The sequence below is a fragment of the Camelus bactrianus genome, chromosome 4, assembly GCF_048773025.1.
Source record: "Camelus bactrianus isolate YW-2024 breed Bactrian camel chromosome 4, ASM4877302v1, whole genome shotgun sequence".
Classification (NCBI taxonomy): domain Eukaryota; kingdom Metazoa; phylum Chordata; class Mammalia; order Artiodactyla; family Camelidae; genus Camelus; species Camelus bactrianus.
This window is the reverse complement of record NC_133542.1, coordinates 60,456,184-60,472,723: the sequence shown is the minus strand read 5'-3', so window position 1 is coordinate 60,472,723 and position 16,540 is coordinate 60,456,184. Positions and strand designations below refer to the sequence as shown.

General features: G+C 41.3%; 1 long non-coding RNA gene across 1 annotated transcript in view; it reads right to left on the bottom strand.

The window, feature by feature from the left end:
* LOC141577484 (uncharacterized) overlaps positions 1-16,540 on the bottom strand; it is a 74,191-nt gene that overhangs the window by 52,607 nt on the left and 5,044 nt on the right. The gene's annotated exons all lie outside the window — the stretch shown is intronic.

The window sequence follows — 16,540 nt, the reverse complement described above, 5'->3', positions numbered from 1 at the left end:
CTGAGTTATCATTCATTTATGCTACAAACACTTACTATAACAAAGCCTGAGCTGGACACTGGGGATTACTGAAAAAGGCACACTGGCCACCCAGAAAAATCACAGTCTAGTAGGGGAGACAAACCTGTCTACAGAGGGCGACAGCACAGCATAGTTGCTGCCTTAGTGGGGAAGCCCAAGGAGATGCTTGAGCAGAGTTCAGGATTAGAGAAGGCTCCCAAGGGAACATGAGCTCTAAGCTGAGGCTGGATGGAGTTGTCCAGGCCAGAGCAGAGGTAGCAGAGAAGTGTTCTCTTCTAGACATGAACATACTCGGATGGCTGAAGAGAAGGGAGGGCATGGCACCTTCAATAAATTGTGAGTGCTTCCGTAAGGCTGAAACAGAAAAAGAAAGGGAGAGAGGCCAGAGATGAAGATGAAGAGAAGATGGAGGCGGAATGAGATGAGCTCCAGTGCCAGATAAGGAACTGGGCTTTATCCTGAGAATAAGGAGGCTGGTCACTTGGTCAGACGCACAGCAGAGAAAGATTAATCCAGCGGCACTTTCGGGGTGGATTGTGAGGGCAAGTGTAGAGGGAGTGAGACTGCCTTGAAGGCACTTTCAGCACCCAGGTGTGAGGTGCGGTGACCTGGCTGGGAGAAAGGCAGAGAGGACGAGATGCAGATAAATGCAGGCAGGTCTCAGCAAGGACAGTGAACAGTGCCCACTTACTGCTTGGCTATGGGGAGTAAGGAGTTGGGAAAGGTCAAGAACAGCTCCCAGAGTCCTGGCTTAGGTGACTAGGGTCACTGAGAAATGGGACACATGGAGAAGTAAATTAGGGGTAGCATGACTATTTCAGTTCTGGTTGTACTGAATATGAAGATCACTGTCTATGCTGGTTTGGAGCTCAGAAGAAAAGTCTAGACACGCAAGAGAGGGTGGGACCAGGAATGAGGTGATACACCACGGCATGAGGTTTTCATCCACCTCTGACACCACACCAGGGCTGCGGGGAAGGAATGAAAGCAACTGCTCATTGTTGGTGAGTATATCATTTAGCTGGAGAAGGGCCTGGCATGCCAGATGTCTCTGCCATATTTTATCCTTCAACAAACTACAAGGCTGATATTACTCTTAATTTAACAATGGAAGAAAAGCAGCTCAGTGAGGAAATGGTTATCAGCTCATGAGCTTGGAATTAATATTCTAAATAAGGTCTGTCTGTTTCCAAATTCCGTGTTCTTACTACATAAACCGTATTGCCTTACTTTTCAAAAGACTACACTTCTATTTCTAAACTTTTAAAGTGGACAAGCATTACTGGCTCTGATGTTGGGAAAACGTGGGTTCAAATCCCAGCTTCATCATTTATTAGCTCAACACCCTCATTTGCAAAGCAGAAGCTATTAATACCTACTTCACAAGGGTATTGTGAGGACTAAGTAAGATTCCGGCATGGAAATCTCAGCATTGTGGTTGGCATAAAGAAGTACTCAATAGAGGTGATAAGCATTATTACGTTTAAGTACTCTTAAGTCAATGGTTCAAAACCAGGGCAATTTTGTTCCCCCAACCCCATGACATTTTACAATGTCTGGTAGCACTTTGGGTTGTCACAACTTGGGAGAGAGGTGCTACTGGCACTTGTGGGTGGAGACCAGGGCTGCTGCTAAACATCCTAAAATACACAGAACAACAAAGAACTATCTGCCCTATGATGTCAATGATCCCAAGGTTGGGAAATCCTGCTTTAATTTAACACAAAATATCTAAACTGGGGTGAGATGAAGTACATTAGGTTAGAGATGATCTAACCTAATCCATTCATTTCACGGAAGAGAAAATGGAAATCAGAAAGGGAAAGGGACTCATGTCCCAAGGAAGGATTGGATAAAGAGGAACAGGACACTACAGATTTTAAGAGCTGGACATCTGGAAGCTTTGCATGATGACGTTTCTATACCTTTCTTCTCACCTCATTTGGGGAGAGCGGCTGGAGCAATTCTTTTCTGACGTCTTTGAAGAGGAGAAAGGATAGTCCAGGGGGCCCTGGATAAGGGCATCCTAGCTCAGTGAGTCCTTCTGGTGTTCACACCCCAATCCAGCAGTGCCCTGTCCAATTAAGTGATGCAATCAGGAATGTGGGTTGCATAATGCGCCCAGCATTTTATGAGCAATATGGCATGTACGCTTCATTACACGTGGTTCTGTTGCTGTCATCCTATTGTGGCTGATGAAAACACTGAAGCCTAAGAAGGCAACACAATTTGCCCAAGTTAGGGATGCAGCAGGGACTGGAAGCCAGGCAGTGGGGCTCCCAGGTTCACACTGACCCTCTCAAAACCGTCATCAGTGAGATATCCCTCCCTGAGCCTCCAAACCCAACATTTCTTATGTTTATAAGAGCAGAGCTAGCTTCTTTTGAATACATGGTTTGGGTGTCACAAAAATTCCACTCAACCAAAATTATCAGAAAGCACATTTCACTGGGTTGCCCCACTCTTTTGGTACACAGACGAGACCCATGGATGTGGGTGGGTTCTCAGCCCACTCGTTTTTCCCGAGATCAGAAACAGCAAGGTTGTGACTGGTCTCCTGACTCCCTGACTTTTTCATATTTGGAAACAGAAAAGCAAAAGGAAAAACACCAACTCTGAATGCTGCTTTCTCAGGAGTGGGCAGAGACTTAACCTCGGGACAGTTTCCTTCTGAGACAAAGATATTTGCATGAAGTGATTCCCCAAAAGACCTTGGAGAAAAGGTTTTCTTATCTCCTTCCTCTGCCAGCTAAAGCAAATGAGACTCTGGATTGTTAAAATAGCAACTTAAAAGGGGTACGTAAAACTGCAGAATGAAAAAGAAAAACTATTTGCAGATCCCAAGCCTAAGCAACAGTTTCAATTCTGTAAATTTTCAAGCCAGGACTCAAAGCTCTACTTTCTTTTTTAAAGAAGGAAAGGGATACTTACTATTTCCCCAATTTCCCTTTAATAGCAGCCATCTTCCAGCAAGAATGTTTTTGATTCATTCATTTACTCTATAGCTCACTTCAATCTCAAGGGTATTTTGGTACTCTGAGACAACAAACAAAAATACATGCAATATTGGGGGTAGGGGTAGGTAAGGTAGAAAAAAATCAAAGTCATGGGGAAATAAGAGTCAAATAGGAAGATAAGCCAGGAAACATCAGTAAACAGCAAGGAACAGTTGTTATAATGAGCTTCTTAGTAGCTAAGCCAATGAGGAAAATCAATCCATTACCAGGCTCACAATGCCCATAAAGTTATTCAGGAGGAAAACAGATTTTCCTTAACATGAAGTAAAAAAAAAAAACTTTTATTGTTTAAGATATTGAGATTTTGGGAGGTTGTCTATTTCGGCAACTAGCATTAATGCCTGACAACCAACCCACCCCTCAACCACCCCCTCCAACCCCTCCACTCTGCAGGCACTCAGTTAAGTGTTGAATGAAAGAATGAGCACCAACTCCACTTCAGGCTTTCTGATTTGCAGGTGATGTCCCACAATCTTGCTATTAGGTCAGAATTCTACAACTTTTATTCCCTAGACCAGGGTTTATTCCCTAGACCTAATACTAACATTTAGACTGGACAATTCCTTGTTGGGGGAGGGGGCTGTCCTGTGCACTGTAGGATGTTTAGCAGCATCCCTGGCCTCCATTCACTAAATGTCAATAGCTCCCTTCCCCCAGCTGAGACAATCAAAACTGCCTCCAGGTATTGCCAAATGTTGCCCAGTTGAGAAACACTACCTTACATAACTACACATATGATAAAAAGACAAATTATATATCCCTCTATTCCAGCTATCCCTATCCCCCAACACACATACCACACATCCAAAATAAAATGAAGGAAGAGGAGCAGGATAACCACAATCAACAGGCCTGCTTGGGAAGAATGGGAAACATACAAGAGTCATAGATCTGGAGCAGTTCTACCACCCTGCTGGGCTGACTTCAAGAAGGATCCTGCTCTGGGTGAGGAGTAATAAGTGTCCTCACAGAGCAGCAAATGCATGTCCATCATTCCCAAGACACCAGGGTCCACTTTTGGGGATCCATGACCTTCCTTGGACACTTAGGAAGTGAGTATTAGGGATTATGCCCTCCTTGGATGCTGTGTATTTTTCTTAGTCTACTTGCTGTTCATGGAAGGTTGGCATCCCAAGGGTTGTTTCAAGCTTCAAAGATTTTCTAGACCAGAATCATGGTTTCTTTGGCATTGCATTTCACTCAGTAATACAATAGATTTCTGACCTATTTCCACTGACCACAGCCAAAGTTCCTTTTAAGATACAGTTCTCAAATCTGTCCTTTTCCTTGCTTTCTTATTCCCTTGCTTCTCTCTTTCTTAAATTAATGGCAGCTACCTTAAGACTATATGGAAAAATCAATGGGAAGTCTGCCCTTTGTATTTGATCTATGCCCTGAGTCATTTTTCCAACTGAGAGGTTTTGCTGGGCCTTTGCCACTTAAATTCTTACTGAACCTCATCTCTTTATTGTGTGGTTTCTAAAGCAGTATACTATTCCAACTTCAAGGCCTCAAATTTCTGGACTCTCTATTCTTCTTAATTTCTGTTTGCAATAAACCTAATAATTTCCTGGGCTCATCTCATGCTTGTAATACCTTGCCAAACGCAGCCAAGCTACCATCATTCTATTTTTCTCCCTCTTCCCTAGAACGACAAGTTCAGTAAGCACAGGATCTGCATTTTCAAGTCATCACTGGCAACAATTTACAAACACCTTGCCACTAAATGCTCTTACCTCCGTATTTCCAGTCCCCAGTTCAGTTTCCCATTACCTGTCCCCAATCACTAAGATAACATCATATCTTTTATGTTTTTGTAATGCAGCACTCCACTTCTTACATCAATTTGTGCATTAAAATAATTAACAGTAGCTGTCAAAACAGGTAAAAACTAAAATTTCAGTGGATTAAAACAATAAAGGTTTATTTTTCATTCATTCAAAGTCCAATGAAGATAGGATGCCCTTTTCCATCTTGGAGCTACAGAAGAGTCAATTGCTTCTAGACCCCAAGCAATAACAGATGAGATTTTTTAAAAGCATTGAATAATAAAGCCTAGTAAAACCTAGGTAGAGAGATCAAATTAAAGCTGTGCTTCCAAAATTACAGGCCAATTTCACTAATGAATATAGATGCAAAAATTATCAACAAAATATTAGCAAACAGAATTCAACAATACATAAAAAAGATTGTACACTACAATCAAGTTGGATTCATCCCAGGGACACAAGGGTGGTTCAACGTATGCAAATAAATGGGATACACCACATCAAAAACAACAAAAAAAGGACAAAAATCACATGATCATCTCAATAGATGCAGAAAAAGCATTTGATAAAATTCAACATCCATTTATGATAAAAACTCTTACCAAAGTGGGTATGGAGGGAACATATCTCAACATAATAAAAGCTATTTATGACAAACCACAGCCAACATAAAACTCAATGGTGAAAAGTTTAAAGCCTTCCCACTAAAATATGGAACAAGACAAAGATGCCCACTCTCACCACCTCTATTCAACATAGTATTGGAAATCCTAGCCATAGAAATTGGACAATAAAAAGAAATAAAAGGGATCCAAATTGAAAGAGAAGAGGTAAAACTATCACTATATGTGAATGACATGATACTATATATAGAAAATCCCAAAGGTGCCACACAAAAACTACTAGATCTGATAAACTAATTCAGGAAGGTAGCAGGATACAAGATTAATATACAGAAATCAGTTGCATTTCTTTACACTAATAATGAAATATCAGAAAAGGAAAGTAAAGAAACAACCCCTTTTAAAATCACATCCAAAAAAATAAAATATTTAGGAATAAACCTGGCCAAGAAGGTGAGAGACTTATACAAAGAGAATTATAAAACATTGATTAAGGAAATTAAAGGTGATTTAAAGAAATGGAAAGATATTCCATGCTCTTGGATTGAAAGAATTAATATTGTTAAAGTGACCATACTAACCAAAGCAATCTACAGATTTAATGTGATCCCATTAAATTACCCAGGACATTTTTCACAGAACAAAAATAAACAATCCTAAAATTTATATAGAATCACAAAAAACCCAGACTTGCCAAAGCAATACTGAAGAAAAAGAATAAAGTGGGAAGGATAAACCTACCAGACTTTAGACAACACTACAGAGCTACAGTAATCAAAACAGCATGGTATCAGCACAAAAACAGACATAAGGATCAATAGAACAGAACAAAGAGCCCAGAAATAAACCTACACACTTACGGTCAATTAGTCTTCGACAAAGAAGACGAGAATATACAATGAAGAAAAGACAGTCTTTTCAGCAAGTGGTGTTGGGAAAGCTAGACAGCCCCATGTAAATCAGTGAATTTAGAACACTCTCTCACACCGTACACAAAAATAAACTCAAAATGGCTTAAAGACTTAAACATAACACAAGACACTATAAACTTCCTAAAAGAAACCATAGGCAAAACATTCTCTGACATAAATCTTAGCAATGCTCTTCTAGGGCAGTCTACCCAGGTAATAGAAACAAAAGCAAAAATAAACAAATGGGACCTAATTAAACATATAAGCTTTTGCACAGCAAGGGAAACTATAAACAAAACAAAAAGACAACCTGTGAACTGGGAGAAAACATTTGCAAACAATGCGACTGACAAGGGCTTAATCTCCAGAATATACAAATAGCTCATACAACTTAATAACAAACAAACAAACAAACAACCGAATCCAAAAATAGGCAGAAGACCCAAACAATCAATTCTCCAATGAAGACATACAAATGGGCAATAGGCATATGAAAAAATGCTCAATATCACTAATTATCAGAGAAATGCAAATCAAAACTACAATGAGATATCACTTCACACCAGTCAGAAATGGCCATCATTAAAAAGTCCACAAATGATAAATGCTGGAGAGGGTGTGGAGAAAAGGGAACCCTCCTACGCTGTTGGTGGGAATGTAGTTTGGTGCAGCCATTATGGAAAACAGTATGGAGGTTCCTTAAAAAACTAAAAATAGACTTACCATATGGATCAGCAATCCCACTGCTGAGCATATATCTGGAGGAAACTCTAATTTGAAAAGATACATGCACCCCAATGTTCACAGCAGCAGTATTTACAACAGCCAAGACATGGAAGCAACCTAATTGTACACTGACAGATGAACAGAGAAGACCCCCACACACACACACACACAATGAAATACTACTCATCCATAAAAAAGAATAAAATAATGCCATTTACAGCAACATAGATGGACCTGGAGATTGGCATTCTAAGTGAAGTAAGCCAGGAGGAGAAAGAAAAATACCAGATGATATCACTTATACATGTAATCTTAAAAAAAAAAAAAAAAGACACAAATGAACTTATTACAAAATGGAAACAGACTCACAGACATAGAAAACAAACTCATGGCTACCAGGGGGAAAGCAGTTGGGAAGGGAGAAATTGGGAATTCGAAATTTGCAGCTATTAACTACTACATATAAAATAGATAAACAACAATTTTATACTCTATAGCACAGGGAACTATGGTCAGTATCTTGTAGTAACCTATAATGAAAAAGAATATGAAAATGAAAATGTATATGTATGGCTGAAACATTATGCTGTACACCAGAAATTGACAAAACATTGTAAACTGACTATACTTTTTTTCTTTTAATGGCTAAAAAAAAAAAAGGTGTTCTTCCTCTCTCTCTCCTGTCACGGTAAACTTGGGGGACACATATTCTATATGGTGTAACTGTAAGATGAAAGAAGACCACTCATGGGTAAGATCACCTAGTGCCCTAGGGGCATCACCTCCCTGCAATACTGGACCCTTGTCCAATACTGGCTCCCAAATATCAAGAGGAACATTAATAAACTCGGGAGCACCCTAAACAAGGGACTAGCTTGGAGAGCTTTAAACTGTACTGTGGGAGAAGCGACTGTGGTAAACGGCATTCCTGTTCACAAATATTCGCTGCCCCTTCCTGAGTGCAGAATTTTCCTCCCCGCTGCACTGACAGAAGGCTCTGGCTGATGCAGCGCGGTGGAAGGTGATCTGCGTCATTTCCGGTAGAAGCTTTGAGGACCAGGGTAGGGAGCCTCATGTTCTCTTTTTCTTCAACCAATACAACCGGTTTTATTTTTGTGTTGTATGGTGTTGTTTTAAACCCTTAATGCATTTTTTTAATTGGGGTGGGGGAGAGGTATGGCGGAGATTTGAGTTTCCCTCTGCAAGAATGAAACACAAAAAGGATTGGATGTCCCATCCCTTCCTCCACCTCCATGGGTCAAGTAAGTACCTGCTGCGAGGGCATTTCTGTTGCCTCTGAAATCCCGGAAACATACCTGGAAAGAGCACCCGCGAGTCTGGACAGTCTGGCGAGGTGTCGTGAGGAGAAGGTGAGGGCTGGTGCGGGCGGACGCGGCGCTGCTTCGAGTCCGGCCCAGACGGCGGGGCTGCGGGAGGCGGCCTACCCTCCTCAGTCCAGAGGGGTCTGCGGGCAGGGCGGGCCAGTGGTCAGAGAGGCAACGGGGGAAGGCCTGGCCGCCGGTGGGGGCCCTCAGTCAGTGGCGAAGCCAAAGGGCCACCTGGGAGTCCCCTGGGATGTGGCCCCTTCCTGTTCAGGACCCGCTAGATGCCACCAAGCACTTGCGGGCAGCGGGTCTCCACGAGGTAGATGGGCTCCACCACACCCCCGGCTGGCGGTCAACGCGCGGAGAGTGGCAGCGCAGGGTGTGGGGACCGGCGGAGACGGTCTGGACGGCGTCCGCGTGCTGCGTCACGGCGTAGACCACAAAGCGCATGTTCTTTTGGTTCTCCCCGCCCAGCGCTGCTTCCTTGGAGGATGACCCCACCCTCCTTTAGATAGAGCCCACTTGATCCGCCTGGCTCCTGGATTGAATATGAGTTGGAGCAGTTGTTCTGGCCCACAGTGAACATAAACAGTGTGAGCAGGTGACAGAGATTCTCTCCTTGGCCAACTCTATTCTGAACTCTCTTCTCAAGCAGACTCATACTTTTGAGTGTCAGTGTTTGTTCATCTTTGCATTAGCCAGTTTTAGCAAGAACACTTGCAAATCAGTTGAGCCAGGATCCTCCATCCTCCGTATCTGATCACTCTCTATATTTGATCAGGTTTTCATCCTCCAGCACCCGCCAGGTGACGTATGATCACCCTGGACCACCTTCAGTAAGAATCCTGTTAGATCCTGTTAGCTGGAATCCCCCTTACTCTGGGTATTTCCTCTTAGCGATTTTCCATCCACTGATCCCCAATCCTTCTCCTTAGCTATGAATTTCCACTTGCGCATGCTGTATTTGGAGCTGAGTCCAATCTCTGCAAGGCCCTATTGTGGTGGTCTCCACACTCATCACAATACCCCTTCTCAAATAAAGTCTATCTTACCATTTTGTAACAAGCATCATGGATAATTTTTCTTTAACAGAATATTGTTTAATACAAGAAAGAAACCTTTGTTCCCGAGAGCCCCTGAGATATTGGGATTGTTTGTTACTACAGCATAACTTAGCCTGTCTGACTGATAACACCAGCAACGGAACTACAGATGATGGTCCTGGGGAAAAGAGACTATATGGGACCAGAGTCATTGTCATCAACAACCTGAAAAGCCAAGTGGAAAAACAGCACCAGATTTGTTGATGTGATGCTCCCAACCTGGGAAGAATGTTCTGAGAATTAGTACTAAGTGATTGGTCTTCGGAGTTCACCACAGGGGTGTAAGCAGAGGTTTGAGATGGGAGAATGGGAGATGCCACTAAAGCCTTTTCTGGGGCTGAGATGCTGTGATTACAGGGAAAGTCTGTATTGTAGGTGGCTTTTAACCCCGGAATTTCCACCTGTCAGTGAGGAAAGAACAGATTTAGGGCTGTCCAACACTTCAGCTAAGCCAAAGAACCCATCCTCCCAGGGAGGCCCAAAAGGCCAGATATAGTCCTTCTCAGGAAGTTCATACATTTTTTTCTCCATTAAACAGCTATCCATTAGGTGTTTGTGTCATTGTACCCCTTTCTCTCTTGTCTCTGTTCCTATTGCTCTGCCTTTCTGATTCTCTCTCTCACTGCTCTGGTTTCTGTGTGCATCTGGATCTCCAGGTTATCTCTGTGTCTATGTGTCTTTGTGTTTTTGTTTTACCTTTGTGTATTTCTGCCTCCACCTCAGTCTCTCTGTTTCTGTACATCTTTTTCTCCTCTCTCCCAGACTTCGCTCTATCTCTCCCCCTACATACATTGCCTCCATCAATATACCACTCAGATGTGTTTGATGAATCCCATGAAACCAGTCCTTGCACTTCTCTCTCACCAGAACTGGGACTAAAACCATTTACTTGTTCAGCCACATCTTCTGTTTCTGATTCTTTTTGTAATCACTTCCTTTTCATTCCTAAAGTGTAGCTCCTCCCCTAACCAGACATTACTCATCTCCAGCCCCAAAGGCCAAAACCTTGTGCTCAACCTCTCCCTTCTAAACTCCAAAGTCATCTCTGGCCCTGGTTCCAGGGCAGTGCCTTGCCCTCCTTCCCTGCCTGAGCTCTGTCCAGTTCCAGAAACATTCCCCAGAAAGCCCATGACAAGGGTGTGGCCACTGTGGACTTTCTTGGGGAGGAAGGGTGGAGGTTTACAGACTCTAAATAGAATGTCCCTGGCCACGGACACCCACCCAGCCTAAGGAGCTGCCCAGCGCTCTTCTGCAGCCTCATTCCTGCTCCTCCACCACACAGTCCTCACATATGTCTAAAGGCTCCCACTTTATGCCTTGGCTCTCACCCTGACCTCCACTGGCCACACCCTCTACACTTGTCAGCCTGACAGGATGGTAGAGGGCATAGAGCACAGGCTAGGAATTTGGGCATCTGGCTCAACTTCAGCTCCAGCTCTACTCTCTTTTTTGGGTAATTCTGAGCAAGTTGCATCATCCCTCCATAGTCTTTTTCCTACTCTTAAAAATTGGAGTCATAGTGCCTACCTGCCCAGGTTGTGTGAGAATCAAGGAAGATGATGTATAGAAGTGTCCTGATGCGAGCTGGAATAAAGATGGTGATGCTGAAACATTTATTCTTGTTCTACCTCTTCACCACCCGAACCTCAAGCCCCTCCTTGTCTTCCTGGATGATCTACACTTGGTAGACACCTGGACAGCAATACTATTTACTACCAGAGGCTACACTGATGGGTCAGCAGGCATGCAGTTCTGGTTGTTATTTACTTTGTATATCCCCACCCTACCATTACCACCACCCCTCACCATTCTCCCCCCTCCATCTCCCTCCTTGAAAGCCACTCCAAAGGCCAGACCAAACCGCTCCCTCCTCTCTGAGTTTTCCTGGACCCCACCAAACAGTGGACTGCAGAAAGACAAAATTGGAATCATCATAATCCCTGGATCATGTCACACTGTCATCATGGTCTATGCTTGGACTGCATTTTATTTAGTCAGTCAATTAGTTAGCTATAACATGTAAATACCAATTAACCCATGATGTAAAAGTAAAATGAAAATCCACCAGAACCTTGAGGGATATCATATGACACTATATGAAACCTCTTGCAGCCACCCATTAACTGCTCCAGCTCAGGGTATCCATCATCCTGAGTCCAGTGTTCATCATTGCTTTACTCTCCTTTATAATTAGTTGTATCTGTATGTATTTGTGTCTGTGTGTGTGCACACGCACATGCATTATTTTTCATTTTATATAACCTTGCTGTATACAACCTTTGGGAATTTACTTTTTCACTTTCTATCATTTTGCTAAGATTCATCCGTATCAAGGCATGGTGTGTTGTTGTTTCACTTGGATGACTGTACAATGCCCCACTGGGTGGTTTTACCATGCTTTTCTCACCACCTTTCCTGGTGATAGGATCTGGTGTGCTTCCACCTTTTTGCTACCATGATGACTGCTATGACAAAGGTCCTGTATATACCTCCTGTTGAACATGTACGAGACTTTCTCTTGGACTCTAAACTGCTTCAGAATTTTGATAAATCTAAAGGGCAAAAACATCTAAATGTTAGGCTGTGTAACGAGAAACCATTAAATTCTTAGAGGAAAACATAAGCAGAACACCTCTTTTACATAAATTGTAGCAATATTTTTTAGATCTGTCTCCTAAGTAAAGGAAATAAAAGCGGAAATAAAATAAAAAAAAAACAAATGAGACCTAATAAAACCTAAAAGCTTTTGCACAGCAAAAAAAAAACCATGGACAAAACTAAAAGACAACCTACTGAGTGGGAGAAAACACTTGCATATGATATAACCAATAAGGGGTTAATATCCAAAATATATAAACAGCTCATACAATTCAACATCAAAAAAACAAAGAACCCAATTGAAAAATGGGCGGAAGATCTGAATAAACATTTCTCCAAAGAGGACATGCAGATGCCCAAGAGGCACATGAAAAGATGCTCAGCATAGATAATCATCAGGGAAATGCAAATCAAAACCACAATGATTTCCTTCATCAATGGTTTATAGTTTTCTGTGTATAAGTCTTTCACCTCCTTGGTTAGATTTATTCCTAGTTATTTTATTACTTTGGGTGCTATTTTAAAGGGGATTGTTTCTTTACTTTCTTTTTTTGTTGATTCATCGTTAGTGTAAAGAAATGCAAATGATTTTTGAATATTAATCTTGTAACCTGCTACCTTGCTGAATTCTTCAATTAGTTCTAGTAGTTTTTGTGTGGACCTTTTAGGGTTTTCTATATATAGTATCATGTCATCAGCATATAGTGACACTTTTACCTCTTCTTTTCCAGTTTGGATCCCTTTTATTTCTCTCTTGCCTGATTGTTGTTGCTAGGACTTCCAAGACTATGTTGAATAGGAGTGGTGATAATGGGCAACCTTGTCTTGTCCCAGATTTTAGTGGGAAGCTTTTGAAGACTTAAAAAAATGGAAAGACATCCCATGCTCCTTGATTGGAAGAATCCATATTGTTAAAATGGTCACACTGCCCAAGGCAATCTACAGATTTAATGCAATCCCTATCAAATTACCCAGGACATATTTCACAGAAGTAGAATAAATCATAATAAAATTTATATGGAACCACAAAAGACCTAGAATTGCCAAAGCATTACTGAAGAAAAAGAAAGAGGCTGGAGGAGTAACTCTCCCAGACTTCAGACAATACTACAGAGCTACAGCCATCAAGACAGCATGGTATTGATACAAAAACAGTCATATGGACCAATGGAACAGAATAGAGAGCCCAGAAATGAACCCACAAACTTTTGGTCAACTAATCTTCGACAATGGAGGCAAGAATATACAGTGGAATAAAGACAGTCTCTTCAGCAAATGGTGTTGGGAAAACTGGACAGCAGCATGTAAAGCAGTGACGCTAGAACACTGCCTTACACCATACACAAAAAACAACTCAAAATGAATCAAAGACTTAAACATAAGACAAGACACAATAAACCCCCTAGAAGAAAATATAGGCAAAACATTATCTCACATACATCTCAAAAATCTTCTCCTAGGGCAGTCCACCCAAGCAATAGAAATAAAAGCAAGAATAAACAAATGGGACCCAATTAAACTTACAAGCTTCTGAACAGCAAAGGAAACCGTAAGTAAAACAAAACGACAGCCTATGGAATGGGAGAAGATTTTTGCAAACAATGAAACCAACAAAGGCTTGATCTCCAGAATATATAAGCAGCTCATATGACTTAATAAGAAAAAAACAAATGACCCAATCCAAAAATGGGCAGAAGACCTAAACAAGCAATTGTCCAAGGAAAAAATACAAATGATCAACAGGCACATGAAAAAATGCTCAGTATCACTAATTATCAGAGAAATGCAAATCAAAACTATGATGAATATCACCTCACACCAGTCAGAATGTCCATCATTCAAAAATTCACAAATGACAAATGCTGGAGAGGCTGTGGAGAAAGGAGAACCCTCCTGCACTGCTGGTAGGAATGCAGTTTGGTGCAGCCACTATGGAAAACAGTGTGGAGATTCCTCAAAAGACTAGGAATAGACTTACCATATGACCCAGGAATCCCACTCCTGGGCTTGTATCCAGAAGGAAATCTACTTCAGGATGACACCTGCACCCCAATGTTCACAGCAGCCCTATTTACAATAGCCAAAACATGGAAACAGCCTAAATGTCCATCAACAGGTGACTGGATAAAGAAGAAGTGGTATATTTATACAATGGAATACTACTCAGCCATAAAAACCGACAACATAATGCCATTTACAGCAACATGGATGCTCCTGGAGAATGTCATTCTAAGTGAAGTAAGCCAGGAAGAGAAAGAAAAATACCATATGAGATCGCTCATAAGTGGAATCTAAAAAACAAAAACAAAAACAAACAAACAAACAAACAAAAACAAAGCATAAATACAGGACAGAAATAGACTCACAGACAGAGAATACAGACTTGTGGTTACCAGGGGGGTGGAGGGTGGAAAGGGATAGACTGGGATTTCAAAATTGTAGAATAGATAAACAAGATTACACTGTATAGCACAGGGAAATATACACAAAATGTTATGATAACTCACAGAGAAAAAAATGTGACAATGAGTGTGTGTATGTCCATGAATGACTGAAAAATTGTGCTGAACACTGGAATTTGACACAACATTGTAAAATGATTATAAATCAATAAAAAATGTTAAAAAAAAAAAAAAGAAAGAAAGAAAGGAAGGAAGAAAGGAAAGAAGGAAGGAATACTACTCAACCATTAAAAAGAATGAAATTTTGCCATCTGTAACAACATGGATGGACTTGGAGAGTATTAACGCTAAATGAAATAAGTCAGGCAGAGAAAGACAAATACTGTATGAGCTCACTTATATGTGGAATCTAAAAAATACAACAAACAATTAAATATAAAAAAAAAGAAACAGACTCACAAATATAGAGAACAAACTAGTGGTTACCAGTGAGGAGAGGAAAGGGGAAAGGGGGCAATTTAGGAATGATGTATTAAGAGGTATAAACTACTATGTGTAAAATGAGCTACAAGAATATATTGTACAGCACAGGGAATAAAACAAATATTTTGTAATGACTATAAATGGAGTATAACCTTTAAAAATTGTGAATCACTATATTGTACACCTGCAAAATATAATATTGCACGTCAACTATACTTAAATAAAAATAAATAAATTTTTTTAAGAAAGAAAAACTGTTTCATCATATAACTCATTTCTCAAGAGAACTGGAAAAGGGAGGCCCTGCAACTATCAACACCATTCCAGGAAAGAGGAGCTGTGCCCTGGATTAGCAATCTCCCAGGAAGCCTGTGGCTGTTGCACAAGCCAAAACACACTTAGACGTCAAGAAGTAATTGCTGCAAATGACTGTTTTTCCCAATTTGGGAATCAACAGGAAAACCTCTGCCTCCCCATCCCAGCTGCCCATGCTAATCTCTGGCTGCATATCATGGAGAAATTGCCATGATACAGTGTGGGAAAAGAGTTACTCAGCAAACAAGGATGTAGAGATGGAGGGGAGGGGACAACCAGTGGGCAAAGAGAAGACACAGAGAAGCAGAGAGACCCTGAAAACATTAAGGCCAAAAGCACCCTCAGAAATCACAAAGTTCAGTTCCTTGTCCCCATTTTACAGACGCAGAGAATGAGGCCTGCAGAGTAGAAATGATTTAGAGTCATCCTGTCTCAGTGAGATCAACAGCCGTAAAAGACATCAACTCCAATCATCTCTCTTATCATTGACTCTCTCCTAAAATATCCCCCAATAACTGGTTATTCAGGTCTTGTATTTACTCATGGGACAGAGCTCCCACCTTTGGAAGCTGCATGATTTACCAATGAATAGCACTGTCATGGGCTTAACATTGAGCTGGAATATGCCTTTCAGGACCATCCACTCATTCAACTGTCTGGATGCCACAAAGAATAGTAAAATGACAGTCACAACAGCAATGATCATAATACAGGCCCACAATCCAAAGTCCAAAAATGTGAGAAAAAGCTCTAAAAATGTGAGGAGCAAATGTGAGATTCATATGATGTATTTTGGCAGCAGAAGCTGACTGGAAAGGGCGAGTGTGTGTGTATTGGTGTGTAGATGATTCCTACTTAGTGTGAGTACACTTACAGAAATATTTCTGTGTTTGATTACAGAGCGCTGTCCTAGACCCCACTGAGAGTGTTACATAATGTAAGGCATGTGGAATGTATTACTAGGATGAACCATATAAAATTATTGTACATCAAGAATGGTCAGATACTGGCAATTTCATAGAGTTCAATGTAATGCTTTTCTAACACCTGGTCCCAAGGACTTTGCATCAAGGACTTGAGGACCTGTAATCAAAAGAGGAGCCTCCACTCTGGGGCACTAACTATGTCATAAGTGCTGCACCAAGAATGACTCTCAAATTAGTATCTCCATCCAGGCCTCTCCCCAGGACCCCAGACTTGTCATCTGACTGCCTCCTCTTTATGCTATCTCCACTTGGTGTCTAAAA